This window comes from Scardinius erythrophthalmus (assembly GCF_964197995.2).
Source record: "Scardinius erythrophthalmus genome assembly, chromosome: 7".
Lineage (NCBI taxonomy): Eukaryota > Metazoa > Chordata > Actinopteri > Cypriniformes > Leuciscidae > Scardinius > Scardinius erythrophthalmus.
The window spans coordinates 8707712-8720772 of record NC_138227.1 but is presented as its reverse complement, the minus strand read 5'-3'; positions in this window follow the sequence as shown (position 1 = coordinate 8720772).

The following is a 13061-nucleotide window of genomic DNA, read 5'->3' as shown; positions in this document are numbered from 1 at the left end:
TGGCCCAACACAATTTCTTGTCACGTTAAGATGTCTTGAATTAATTGGTATTGAAAAAAATCAGTTTGAAACAATTATATTTTTCACATTTTTAAAGTTGAAAAGGCACCGATTTCGTGGAATGACCCTATAATCGACGCTTATTTTTGATTACTACAGCCGTTTGTATTTGAAAAGTACACTGTAAACAATGTGGGTTGCTGGTCAAAAAATGATTGTATTCCCTGCTAGGCTTAGCGGTACTTTCACATAAGGTGATCGTACTGGTTTGTTTGTTTTGTTACCCTTTGTAGTATTTGGTTTCGTGTGTCAAGCGGGTGAAGCATTGCGCTTGGGAGGGCCGCCGTAGTTCTGGTTCCAAGACGGTTAGTCTGGTTCAAGACTATCGGTATAGAGGCACATAAATACCCACCGCTAGTATGCACAGAAGACTAGGGTTGAGTTTAGCTTAGCTTTTGTGGATAATTTAGAGGGAAATAAAGACCAGTGCATCGTATCTTGTTTCTGAGTGGAAATTTAATTAAAGTGTGCTGTTTAAGTGTCATTAGCAGATATTTTTTGTGATTTGTTTTGGATTATCTTGCAGATAAAATGGAGTTGAGTGATACCAGATTGAAAGAGAAAAGGCAGATATCATTGACACCTAGGGCTTTCGAATATAAATTGGGAAAGCTCCAAGAAGAACGTCAAACAAAAATAAGAAAGATTAAAAGTGCAATTAGAGAGATTAAAGACCTAATGCAAAGTGTTGATAGTGCGGAAGAAATACGGTCACATCTTGAAAATATTTCAAGCCTGTTTAATGAAGCAAGTAATCTTCATGGTGTTGTGATTTCTATGATCCCACCGGAAGAACAAGAAAAACAGAATGCTTGGTTTGATAGCATTGAAAAACATAAAACCGTTTTTGTGGAAGAGACAAATAAATGGCTGTTGAATGCGCCAGACATACCTGTAGAGGGCGTTGATGCCCCATGTTTACGATCTATCGTTTCCAATGCTAATGAGGCCCATTTATCTAGAATTATGGAAAATACAGTAGAAGACGACATTAGGCCAAGTGATAGCGTTTCTAATGTGTCAGTGAGGTCAAAGAAACGTAGTACAGTGGTGAGTAAATCTATGTCTACTGCATCCTCAGCTAGAATGAGGGCTGAGGCTGAGACAGCTGCTCTTAAGGCTCGTCAAAGGCTGCTGAGTCAGAAGCATGCCTTGGAGGAACAGCAAGAACTGTTGAGGAGGAAGAAGGAGGAGCTCGATCTGGACATGGAGCTGGCAGCATCTATGGCTAAAGTAAGCGTGTTCAAGGCTTCAGAAGTATCTTGTGCGTCTCATGCATCTGTGAGATCAGATGGGATGAACTCCTATTTGGAAAGAGGAAAAAAACAAGAGTTAAGCCACGACGCTGCAACATTTGTCCCTGAGTTCAACACTCAACCATCAGCTGCAGAGGCTGAAGATGAAGCTTTGCTATCAGGTTATGTTGCTGTGAGGCCCAAGACACACAACAAAATTGGGCTGCCTGCTGTTGTGACCAGAGATGATCCATCCACTTTATCTTTTCAACCTGTTGTCACGAATGCTGGTCTCCCCACTCTGTCAGGGGTTGATTTTTATCCACCAGTTACTCGCCTTCAATATGAATCTGCACCTGTAACAGTGAATAACTCTGAACAGCGTTTTCTCACAGTTTTGGAAAGGCAAAATCAAATTACGTCTTTATTGGTTGGGCAACAGTCACTTTTTCTATTACCCAAGCAAGACTTACAAGTTTTCGACGGAGATCCACTGGAGTATCAAACCTTCATAAGAGGATTTGAACACAACATAGAAGGGAGAACACAAAGTCAAAAGGACTGTTTATATTTCCTTGAGCAGTATACAAGAGGTCAACCCAGGGATTTGGTCCGAAGCTGTCAACATCTGCCACTGTCTCATGGATACAATAAGGCAAAGTCATTACTTCAGGAACATTTTGGCGATCCATTCAAAGTAGCCTCCGCTTATATGGATAAGGTGCTTTCATGGCCGATGGTTAAAGCTGAAGATGTCAAGGCTTTACGGGCCTACAGTCTAATGTTACAGGAATGTTGCAACTCCATGGGGACCGCCGTAAGTGACCTGAATGTACCTACAAATATGCAAACTATTGTGAGAAAGCTGCCTTATAAGCTGCGGGATCATTGGAGAAGTGTGGCTGGTGATATTCAGGAGAAGTTTCATCGTAGAGCTACATTTTTGGACATAGTGGGGTTTGTTGAGAGACAGGTCAAGATAGTAAGTGATCCTCTCTTTGGAAATATCCAAGATACACCTGCGACAGGAAGAAAAGAATTAAAAATGGTCAAGTCTCAAACTGGTTCAAAGGCTAGAGGCACTAGCTTTGCCACTGCTGTAGCACCTGCTGAGAAGAGAGTAGAGTCTGTGAATAAAAGGGAGAAGAATTCAATAGTGAAAGCTTGTTTGTTTTGTGGAGCTGGACATTCGTTGGATGTTTGTCTTCTTCTGGATAAAAGGACTCAAGATGAAAAAATGTCTTTTTTGAAGGAAAATCGTATGTGCTTTGGATGTCTGTGCGTTGGGCACATGAGTAAGGATTGCAGAAAACGACTGATATGTAGAATATGCAATTATAGACACCCTACGTTGTTGCATATCCACTCCAAAGCTAAACAAAAGAGTTCGACTCAGGCCATCAGTGGCTTGGAAATGACCAGAGAAGGTGCTGTGGTGTCAGTTCAGTCCAGTGGTTTGACTGGGGCCGGTAAACAGGACTGCACGCTCTCTATTTTGCCTGTTCAGGTGAGGTCCAAGAGAGGGCAAGAGACTTTTGTCACATACGCGTTTTTGGATCCAGGGAGTACTTCTTCATTTTGTACAGAGCGACTCATGAATCGGCTTAATCTTACAGGAAAGAAACTGGGAATTCTCCTTAGAACTATGGGACAAGAGAAAGTGGTGGACAGTTATAAGCTGTCAGACTTGGAAGTAGCCGGATTAGATTCAGACAACTTTTGTGGCCTGCCTGAGGTTTTTACTCAGAAGAGTATGCCTGTTCATCAAGGTAATATTCCATGCTCGAAAGACCTCCAAAGATGGGCTCATCTGAGAGATATAAAAATGCCAGAGATCAATGCTGATGTAGACCTTCTGATCGGCACTAACGTCCCTCAAGCTCTGGAACCGTGGGAAGTGGTTCATGCAGCGAATGGGGGCCCTTATGCAATTAAGACCATTCTGGGTTGGACCGTGAACGGTCCGCTCCGAGGAGATAATGTGATCAGTGATCAGTGTTTGCAGCCCAACATCACGGTTAATCGCATCTCCGTGGCAAGGCTTACTGAGCTTTGGGAGAAGCAACTGAAGGTGGATTTTCCTGAAAATCTGCAGGATGAACGACCTGGTCAGTCGAGAGAGGATAAGCGCTTCATTGAGTCAGTTTCCGAATCTGCCAAGCTCATTGATGGTCATTACAGTATCGGTTTGCCGGTAAAACAAAAATACCTAAAAATGCCTAACAATAAACCAGTTGCAGAACAGCGTGCATTGAGTCTCAAAAGGCGCTTGAATAAGGATCCATCTTTTTGCTCTGACTATATTGCATTTATGTCCAAGATGCTGGCTGATGGCTATGCTGAGAGAGTTCCGGTTGAGCATCTGACTCGTTGTGATGGAAGAGTGTGGTATTTACCCCACCACGGGGTATATCATCCTAAAAAGAAAAAACTGCGGGTAGTTTATGATTGTGGGGCCACATTCCAGGGGACATCTCTGAATTCACAGTTGTTTCAAGGACCAGATCTTACAAATTTGTTGGTGGGAGTCCTCACAAGATTCCGTAAAGAACCTGTGGTGCTTATGGCAGATATAGAGGCCATGTTCCATCAGGTCAGGGTTCCAGCTGAAGACTCTGACTTGTTGAGATTTCTGTGGTGGCCCGATGGAGATTGCAGTCAGGAGTTAGTGGAGTACAGAATGATGGTGCATCTGTTCGGCGCTACTTCCTCTCCTAGTTGCGCTTGTTTTGCTTTAAGAAAATGTGCTGAAGACAATCAAAAGTGCTTCAGTTCTGCGGCAGTTAACACCATCCTACACCATTTCTATGTTGATGATTGTTTAGTGTCTGTTGGCTCTGAAGAGGAAGCAGTGTCTTTATGTCAAGAGCTTAGTGCCTTATGTGCTGAAGGTGGTTTTAAGCTCACAAAATGGATTAGTAATCGACGTACTGTCCTTGCTGCAATTTCTCTGGAAGAGAGAGCCAAAGAGGTAAAAGATTTGGATCTGGATAATGACTCCTTGCCTGTTGAACGTGCCTTGGGTGTGCGGTGGTGTGTCGAATCTGACTCATTTAAGTTTAAAATCATACTTAAAACTCACCCACTCACAAGAAGAGGAATCCTGTCCATGGTTAGTTCGATTTATGACCCTCTTGGTTTCGTGGCCCCTGTCGTTTTGTCTGCCAAGAAAATCCTCCAAGAACTTTGCAGGAGACGTTTGGGATGGGATGATCCTTTGCCCTCTTCCATTGTCGGAGAATGGATGGCTTGGCTGGAAGACCTTCATGACCTTGAAAACTGGGAGGTCAGTAGGTGCTTAACCTGTGGACTGTGGTCGTCTTGTCTCTGCTCAGCTACACCACTTTGCAGACGCAAGTGAGGAAGGGTTTGGGACTGTGACTTACCTGTTGCTCCATGACAATAATGGACAAACTCACAGTGCATTTGTAATGGGAAAGGCACGTGTAGCTCCTCTTAAATCTGTCACTATTCCTCGGATGGAGCTGACTGCCGCGGTGGTGGCTAGCAGGATGGACAAGTTATGGAGGAAGGAGCTGCAAATGGACCTTGAAGAGTCAGTCTTTTGGACGGACAGCACTTCTGTTTTGAAATACATAAAAAATGAGACATCTAGATTTAAGATCTTCATAGCAAACAGAGTGTCTGAAATATTGAAAACGTCTAACGTATCGCAGTGGAGGTACGTGAATACATCAAACAACCCTGCGGATTTAGCTTCCAGAGGTGTTAAAGTTCAGTCATTTTTAAAGACTGATGTATGGCTCTGTGGTCCTGACTTTCTTCATGAGCCTGAGCACAGGTGGCCCGAAAATCCTGAGATCTTGGAAAGCTCTCTCTTTGGAGACCCAGAGGTCAAGGCTGTGGCGGTGAACGCTGCTCAAGTTGAGCAGGTTAGTCCGGTAGAGAGGCTCATTGGTTACTTTTCCTCCTGGTTTCGTCTTAAGAGGGCAGTTGGTTGGCTTCTCAAGTTTAAGACCTTGCTCCTATCTTTGGTGCGACATCGAAAGTTGCTGAGAGAAAACCTTTCGAATTTGGATTTAAGTACTGATCAGTTGGAGAAAAAGCTACAGGTTCAGATGGAAGGTGTTAAGGCTCAAATGCCAAAGGATGTTTTATCCTTGGAGGATATGGTCATGGCAGAGTTAAATATTATCCTTTTCTGTCAAAAAATAAGGTTTCCAGAGGAACTGTCCTGTTTGAAGAAAGGAGAGTGTGTAAGAAGGACAAGTCATCTCTACAAGCTCAACCCGATCCTGGATGGTGATCTCATTAGGGTTGGAGGGCGGCTCAGTAGAGCAGCAATGCCACTTGAATCGAAACATCCAGTTATACTGGCTAAAGATCAACACATTTCTAATCTCATCCTTGCTCATGTACATCAAGAAACAGGCCATGGTGGACGAAACCACATGCTTTCTCATTTACGTCAGAAGTATTGGATTCCTGGTGCCTGTGTTGCCATCAGAAAGGTTCTGACTAAATGTGTTATCTGTCGTAAACTGTCTGCTTCACCTGGACAGCAGAAAATGGCTGATCTTCCTCACAACAGAATTACTCCTGATGAGCCTCCTTTCAGTCGAGTTGGTTTGGACTGTTTTGGACCATTTGAAGTTAAACGTGGAAGAACTGTGATCAAGAGGTATGGTCTCATTTTTACATGCTTGGCAATACGAGCCATACACCTTGAAGTTCTTTCGTCTTTAGACACGGACTCCTTCATTAATGGCTTCAGAAGGTTTATAGCGAGGCGTGGTCAAGTCCTGGAAATTCGTTCAGACAACGGTACTAATTTTGTGGGCGCCGAACGTGAACTGAGGCAGGCAACTGAGAATCTAAATCATAACCTCATAAATGATGTACTGTTGCAAAAGGGTGTTAAATGGGTTTTCAATCCCCCAGCAGCATCACATCATGGAGGCGCTTGGGAAAGATTAATTCGATCAGTTCGTAGAGTGCTGAACTCTGTCTGTAAGACTCAGATTCTTGACGAAGAAAGCTTGGCAACGGTATTTTGTGAGGTAGAGGCGATTGTTAATAGTCGTCCAATAACGAAAGCATCTACAGATCCTCAAGATTTAGAGGCATTGACTCCTAATCATCTGCTTTTGCTTAAATCACGGCCGTTATTGCCTCCAGGATTGTTCAAGGAGGAGGATGTTTATTCTCGTCGTCGCTGGAGACAGGTTCAGTACATCTCGGACTTGTTCTGGAAGCGCTGGGTAAAGGAGTACCTTCCTGGACTTCAGGAGCGCCAGAAGTGGAATTCCGTAAAAAGAAACTTTGTTTCAGGAGATCTGGTGGTGCTAGTGGATGATATGGCACCTCGAAACACTTGGATTACAGGAAGAATTGTGGATTCTGTTCTAGACAAAAATGGACTGGTACGAAGTGTACGCATTAAGACCAAAACTAGCTATTTGAACAGACCAATAACCAAAGTCTGCCTTCTGCAGGAAGCAGAAGGGCAGTGAAGATCTTGTACATTGAATGGACTTTGTTATTGTTGGACTCTAAAGGACTAGTAGTTCATTCTTCCTATTCTGATTGGTGTCTGTCTCCCACAAGGTAATAGCGGTGGTTAATTATTACTATGAAATAATTTGGGGCCGGAATGTAGTAGCCATACATCGGGTTTGATTAGTCTTTTGTGATATTTCTTCTTTCCTTCTATACTGATGTGTATGTGCACGTGCGGTGTGACGTCATTTGTAACCATGGCACCGCGAGGGGGTGTGGTGTGTATATTAGCGTGTGTGTTCACCTGTGGGACATGGCGGGTTGTTTGGAGCATGGCTGCAGGGTGAGCATGGGGAAAAACTTTCTTTTGACCGTCACTACTGTCAATGACGTTACTACCATCACTATCTGTTTCTATGCGCTGTTTGATGTATCTTCCCTCGGCTGAATGCATCTATCAAAGTAAGTGATTGGTGTTTGTTCTTTCTGCTGGTGAAACGGAGTAATAAAATAACATCAGATGTAATGCTTCGGTGTGACGCGTCTTTAGTATAATTCCCTCATGTCTTAGCCTGCTGCGGCTTTTGGATTGTTTTTAAAGTATAAGCCGCTATACCCAAGGCCGGACTTACCATTGGGCTTGACTGGGCTCAAGCCCATGGGCCCCGCCCAATAGGGGGCCCCGTCCGTTTACGTTTGATTTTTTCAATAATATGTCAGTCATTTAATTTTTCATTTAAAGTTTGTTGATTGGTATTGGCCCTGCCCTGCAATGAAAAATGTAATTTAATTAGCTAAATTAAATGTCATTCATCTTGAGGTTTGCTGATTGGTTATTAGCAGTTACTTAGTGCCTCGTTTACTGCCGAACCGTTGAAAAAAACCTGTCTGCATTAGACAGTAGCCGCATTTCCATTACCCTTCAAATTGCGCAAATTGAAATTGCGAAATTAAAATAAGCACAATGGAAACACGTCAATTTTTTATGCACGCATGAGGTGGTTTTTAAAGAACCAAAGGTAAATTTAGACATTACAGCAGCATAAACATGACACAAACAAATATTGCACTTAAAAAGACATATTGCAACTATGTTTTCTGAAGATAAATTATGTAGGGAGACCAAAAAACATTATAACAGACATATAATTAAATATAAATATATGAGTATATATAAGTATATGGGTAAATATACTCTCCTAAAAAAAATAAAACTGGTCCCATGATAGTGTCAATACTGAGATATGCTGATATTAAAAAGTCTAGCTGCTGTTGGAAGAAAGGATCTTCGGTAGCGCTCCTTCTTACTCCGGGGTTGCAACAGTCTCTGACTTAAGGCACTAACTGTCTCATGCAGGGGGTGGGAGGGGTTGTTCAGGATGTTCAATAGCTTAGCCAACATCATCCTCTCACCCAGAGATTCCAGAGGACAGTCCACGATAGAGCTGGCCCTCCTAATCATTTTGTCAAGCCTTTTCTTATCGCTCTCTGTGATTCCACCACTCCAGCAGACCACAGTATAAAACATTACAGATGCAACATGTCGTATCATAAAAAGTTTTCAGTAGTGTCTTACACACCCCAAAGGACCCAGTCTCCACAACAAATGGAGGTTACTTTGGCCCTTCCTATACAGAGCACTCGTGTTGACTGACCACAGTCCAATTTATTATTTCTATGAACACCCAAATACTTGTACACGTTCACCCTCTCAATGTCCAGCCCCTGGATGTTTACCGGTATAGTATATGCCTTATAGGCCTTCCTACTTTTGTCTTGGTAGCATTGATGTGAAGGTGATTAAATTCACACCAATCAACAAAGTCCTTGATCACTTTCTTACACTCCAGGGGCCTCATTTATAAACGTTGCGTACGCACAAAAGAAGGCGTACGCCGCTCTCTACGCAATAATTGGTCTTTATAAAAAGCAAACTTGACGGGAAAATGTGCGGTCCTTCACGCAAGGTCTGACCCAGGCGTACGCACAAAAACGGGTGAAATGAGAAATGGCGACACCGTCGGCAGATGGAAGAAACACGTGAAAGTGTGTGAAACTGTAGACCGTTGTGTAAAAGAAACAATAGGTGTGTTCGACATCGGCTGCGGCTGGATGCAACCGATCGGCGAGAGTAGCCGCGTGCAGGCGGGGAGGAGCTGCAAACGGAGACGTGAAGTCGGACACTTTCTGGTTCCCGTAGTGACCGCTCACGTGGTGTTTGCATATTTACCACAGCTGCAGTGAAATAAATGCAATATTTGCCAAATAATGCACAGATGTTTCAGAGACATTTTCATTCAACACTTTATGTAGCCTACTGCTTCATCCAGCGTCTGTTTGAACATGAATAAAGTTCACCATAAGCTACTATCAATGAAGTGGAGTCTACGTTTTTTAAGCAGTTTTAATTTGATAAACATGACACAATATAACATGACAACGACATGAAAAGAGTGTTCACTGTTATAATAAACTGATTTGAGAGCTTTAGAGGAACTAAAGGTTTTCGAATAAACACGAAACACAAGTGATCGTTGTCATGCAGTGAATCCGGCCAATCGTGGAACAACTGTGTCGTCATCAGCCCTCCTCCAGCCCAGTGCAGCCGCTCTTGAGAAGCTGCGCTGGCTGAGTTCTCCGGCTACTCTCAAATCGCTCTCGCGGTACTTTGATGGCATACGACACAGTCACGTGGCGTCGGCGCTGTATCAAGTCGGACAAAATTTCTAACCGGCATGCACTGCTTCAAGTCAGCCGCCGATCGGTCTGCGCAGAGCTGCATGAAGTCGAACAAGCCTACTGCCTCTCATAATAACATGAAGACTTCACAAAGCAAGTCTTATTAACAGCCTACACGAACAGCCGTTTGATCGATCTGCAGTGTAAAACAAACAAAATCAAACGAAGATTACAACGGAAATTCAAATTAACACATATTTGCAAAAAGAAAAGTGAAATATGTTCTGCAATAATATTGGCATGTTATGCAAATTATGCAATTCATCCTCATAACACATCTGTAGCTTGTCAGATGCAATCAAATGGATGGTAATAAAATGCCATGATGCCATCACAATGCGTAATGACGTGAGTGAAGTTACGTTTCTTGGTTTTCCTCTGTGTTTGCCATGATTTCGCAATCGATGAATATTAATTCTGGGCGTTTCACGGACTATTTATGGGCAACTATGGGCGTGACATGAAGCCGCAAAAGCTGCGCTACATTTAGAATTGATTGTGATTTATTAAGGGAAATCTGCGTAGGACGTGCGTGCGCACGGTTTTATAAATCCGAATATTTCTGTGCGTACGCACGTCCTATGTTTCATCCGTACGCCACTTCTGACGCAAATCCTACGCAAAGTTTTATAAATGAGGCCCCAGGTCATTCCCATCTGATACCCGTCCAACAATAGCTGTGTCATCTGAGAACTTCTGGATATAACAACTGCTAGTGTTATAATGGAAGTCTGATGTATAGGGTAAACAAGAAAGGAGAGAGCACTGTCCCCTGTGGAGCCCCTATGCTGCAGAACACCTGTTCAGACACACAGCCATGAAGCCTCATGTAATGTGGTCTGTTTTTGAGGTAGTCGATGGTCCACACAGTCAGCTGACAGTCAACCCCTGCCTCCTCCAACTTGCCTTTGAGCAGCGACGGTTGTATTGTATTAAAGGCACTGGAAAAGTCAAAGAACATAACCCTTTGGGCTCCACAAGGTGCAAGAGGGATCTGTGCAGCAAGTAGATGACAGCATCTTCCACCCCAGTGTCTGGTTTGTATGCAAACTGCAGGGGGTCTATCTTCAGCCTTACCAGGGGTCGTAGATGGTTCAATATCAGCCTCTCCATGATTTTCATCAAGTGAGAAGTTAACACCACAGGTCTGAAGTGGTTAGGCTCCCTCAGATGTGCAATATTCGGTACTGGAACCACACAGAAGGTTTTCCACAGAACAATAACTTTCTCCAGGCAAAGGCTCCGGTTAATAATGTACAGAAACACCTGACAAAGCTGGTCTACAGTCCCTGAGCAGTCTTGAGCAAATACCATCTGACCCTGTAGCTTTTCTCACTTTGATTCTCTAGCGCTCTATTTCTTTAATAGCGCTCTATTTCTTTATAGAAACTTTTAAATCTTTATCTTTTTTTTCTAAAGGCATTTACAATGTTTTCAAAAAAGTATCAGGCCTATTAGGCTACACGATCGACTATTTTTATTTTTTAGTTTATTATATCTAAAATAATAGAAAAAACTCATACTCTCAAAAAAACTTTATTTGCGTATTGTACTGCTACACATATTTCTACTATTACATGCTTGTATTGTTTGCTTATTTATTGTATCTATTTCTAAATACACATATATTTATCGTTTCAGATTATGGCAGACTACACTTCACCCTCTAAGATTCCCAAAATCCACCACCCTGAGGCTGACGTAATCCATGACCGCCTTCAACTACTTGCTGTAAGACTGTGAAAGGCTGTAACATTTTGTGCCTTTATTATTTTGCTTTGACTTCTACTACATCATATTTACAATTACACAAACCATACCGATGTTAACACAAATACTTTACTACACTAGTCAAAACAATGATAACATCCTCTTTTTTCACAGACCTATCTGATACCGCCACACCAACTGATCCACCTTCAGCGGAAAATGCAGACATGCTAAGTTCAACAAAACACTTTTGCAAAGATGGTCAAATATTCTAATTTCTGTGGTTCATATCATTACAGTTTTTGTTTATTACACTATATGTCTCCACGGAAACTATTATAACTTCCTCTTTTCTTTTGCAGACCTACATGACACCACACAATCTGCTCTTCCAGTGGAGGACAAGGATGTGTGAACCCACTTTCACACTTTACTTTTGAATGTGCACTGTTTTTAAAAACTTACATATTTAACTGTTGTTTTGTTTGCTTTTTTTGGACCTGGACTTAGCTCTTCTTTACACTTTTTACATATATATATATATTTAACATATTTTCCTTATCTTATTGTTTTGCTTATATAATTTTAACTTCTTAATATTTTACAAATAAAAAAACCTTTACATCACACTGTCTCCCTAACTTCTCTACAATACCAAACAATACTTTGTGTTTTGCATTACCCATACCACCAATTACATTGAGTGTTGCTTATATGATTTACATCAAACATCAAACACTAACTATTGAATGATCTGCATATTATTAACTTTTAACCATTTCAACAGTCAGAAGATTGCTAATACACTAGTTGTCCACTATAGATCAATTCTTATAACAAATCTTTTCAATCTTATATTTCCCTGTCAGTTTGCCTCATTTAAAATGACTTGCTTAAAAAATACGTTTAAATTCAGTTGATATACTCTGTCAGCGTAATTTTATTTTTACCTCATTAAATTCATACACATATTTCTTTCAAATATATATATTTTACTTTTACTTTTCTGTTCCTATAAAGACTTTTATTGTTAGAACTTAAATTTCTATGGCCTAATTTTTTCCTATGAAGGGCCCCAAATAATATATTAAGGATCTGGACCATAAGTAAACATTATAATAAACATCATACCAAACTGTATTATTGTAACATTATTGATTATGATTTAAAAATATTTAAAATTAAATAAGCTCAGAGAAAACATCACACTGTACTCCAATTCAGCTTTATTTTCCAATTCAGAACTATTGTTTCTTTCAAATTTAGAGAAAGACAAGGCCTAAGAGATTTCATATCATATAATGCAGAGCACTATATATATATATATATATATATATATATATATATATATATATATATATATATATATATATAGTGGGCATTTTAACACACTTATCTGCATATTTTAACTTGAATATCATGCATTAATTAAAAAAAAAACATAAAATGTGTTTATTTCTAATATATGTATTATTATACATAACTATATGTTCTTTATATATCCTTGCATCTGTTCGAGGGAGGTTCGGCCAGGCAAGATACATTTGTACCAACATATGATCCAACTTTCACAATTCCTTGAAGATTTTGCAAACATGGAGAATAATAATATAATCTTCCACAAAGATTTGGGAAAATCTGACAGACAACTTTGTAAAAGCAAAAAAAATAAGTCCTAGTCGATTTTACATGAACTTGACTGTGCCAGATTGTATAGCACCAGGAAACAGATGCGATTATTAAACTGGTTTGCAACAAAGTAAATCTATATAATGCCGTGCTGCTTACTACTGTTGTGTGAATACGAAATGCCTATTATGAATGAATGCATATAGGCTGTTTCTATAAATATTACTT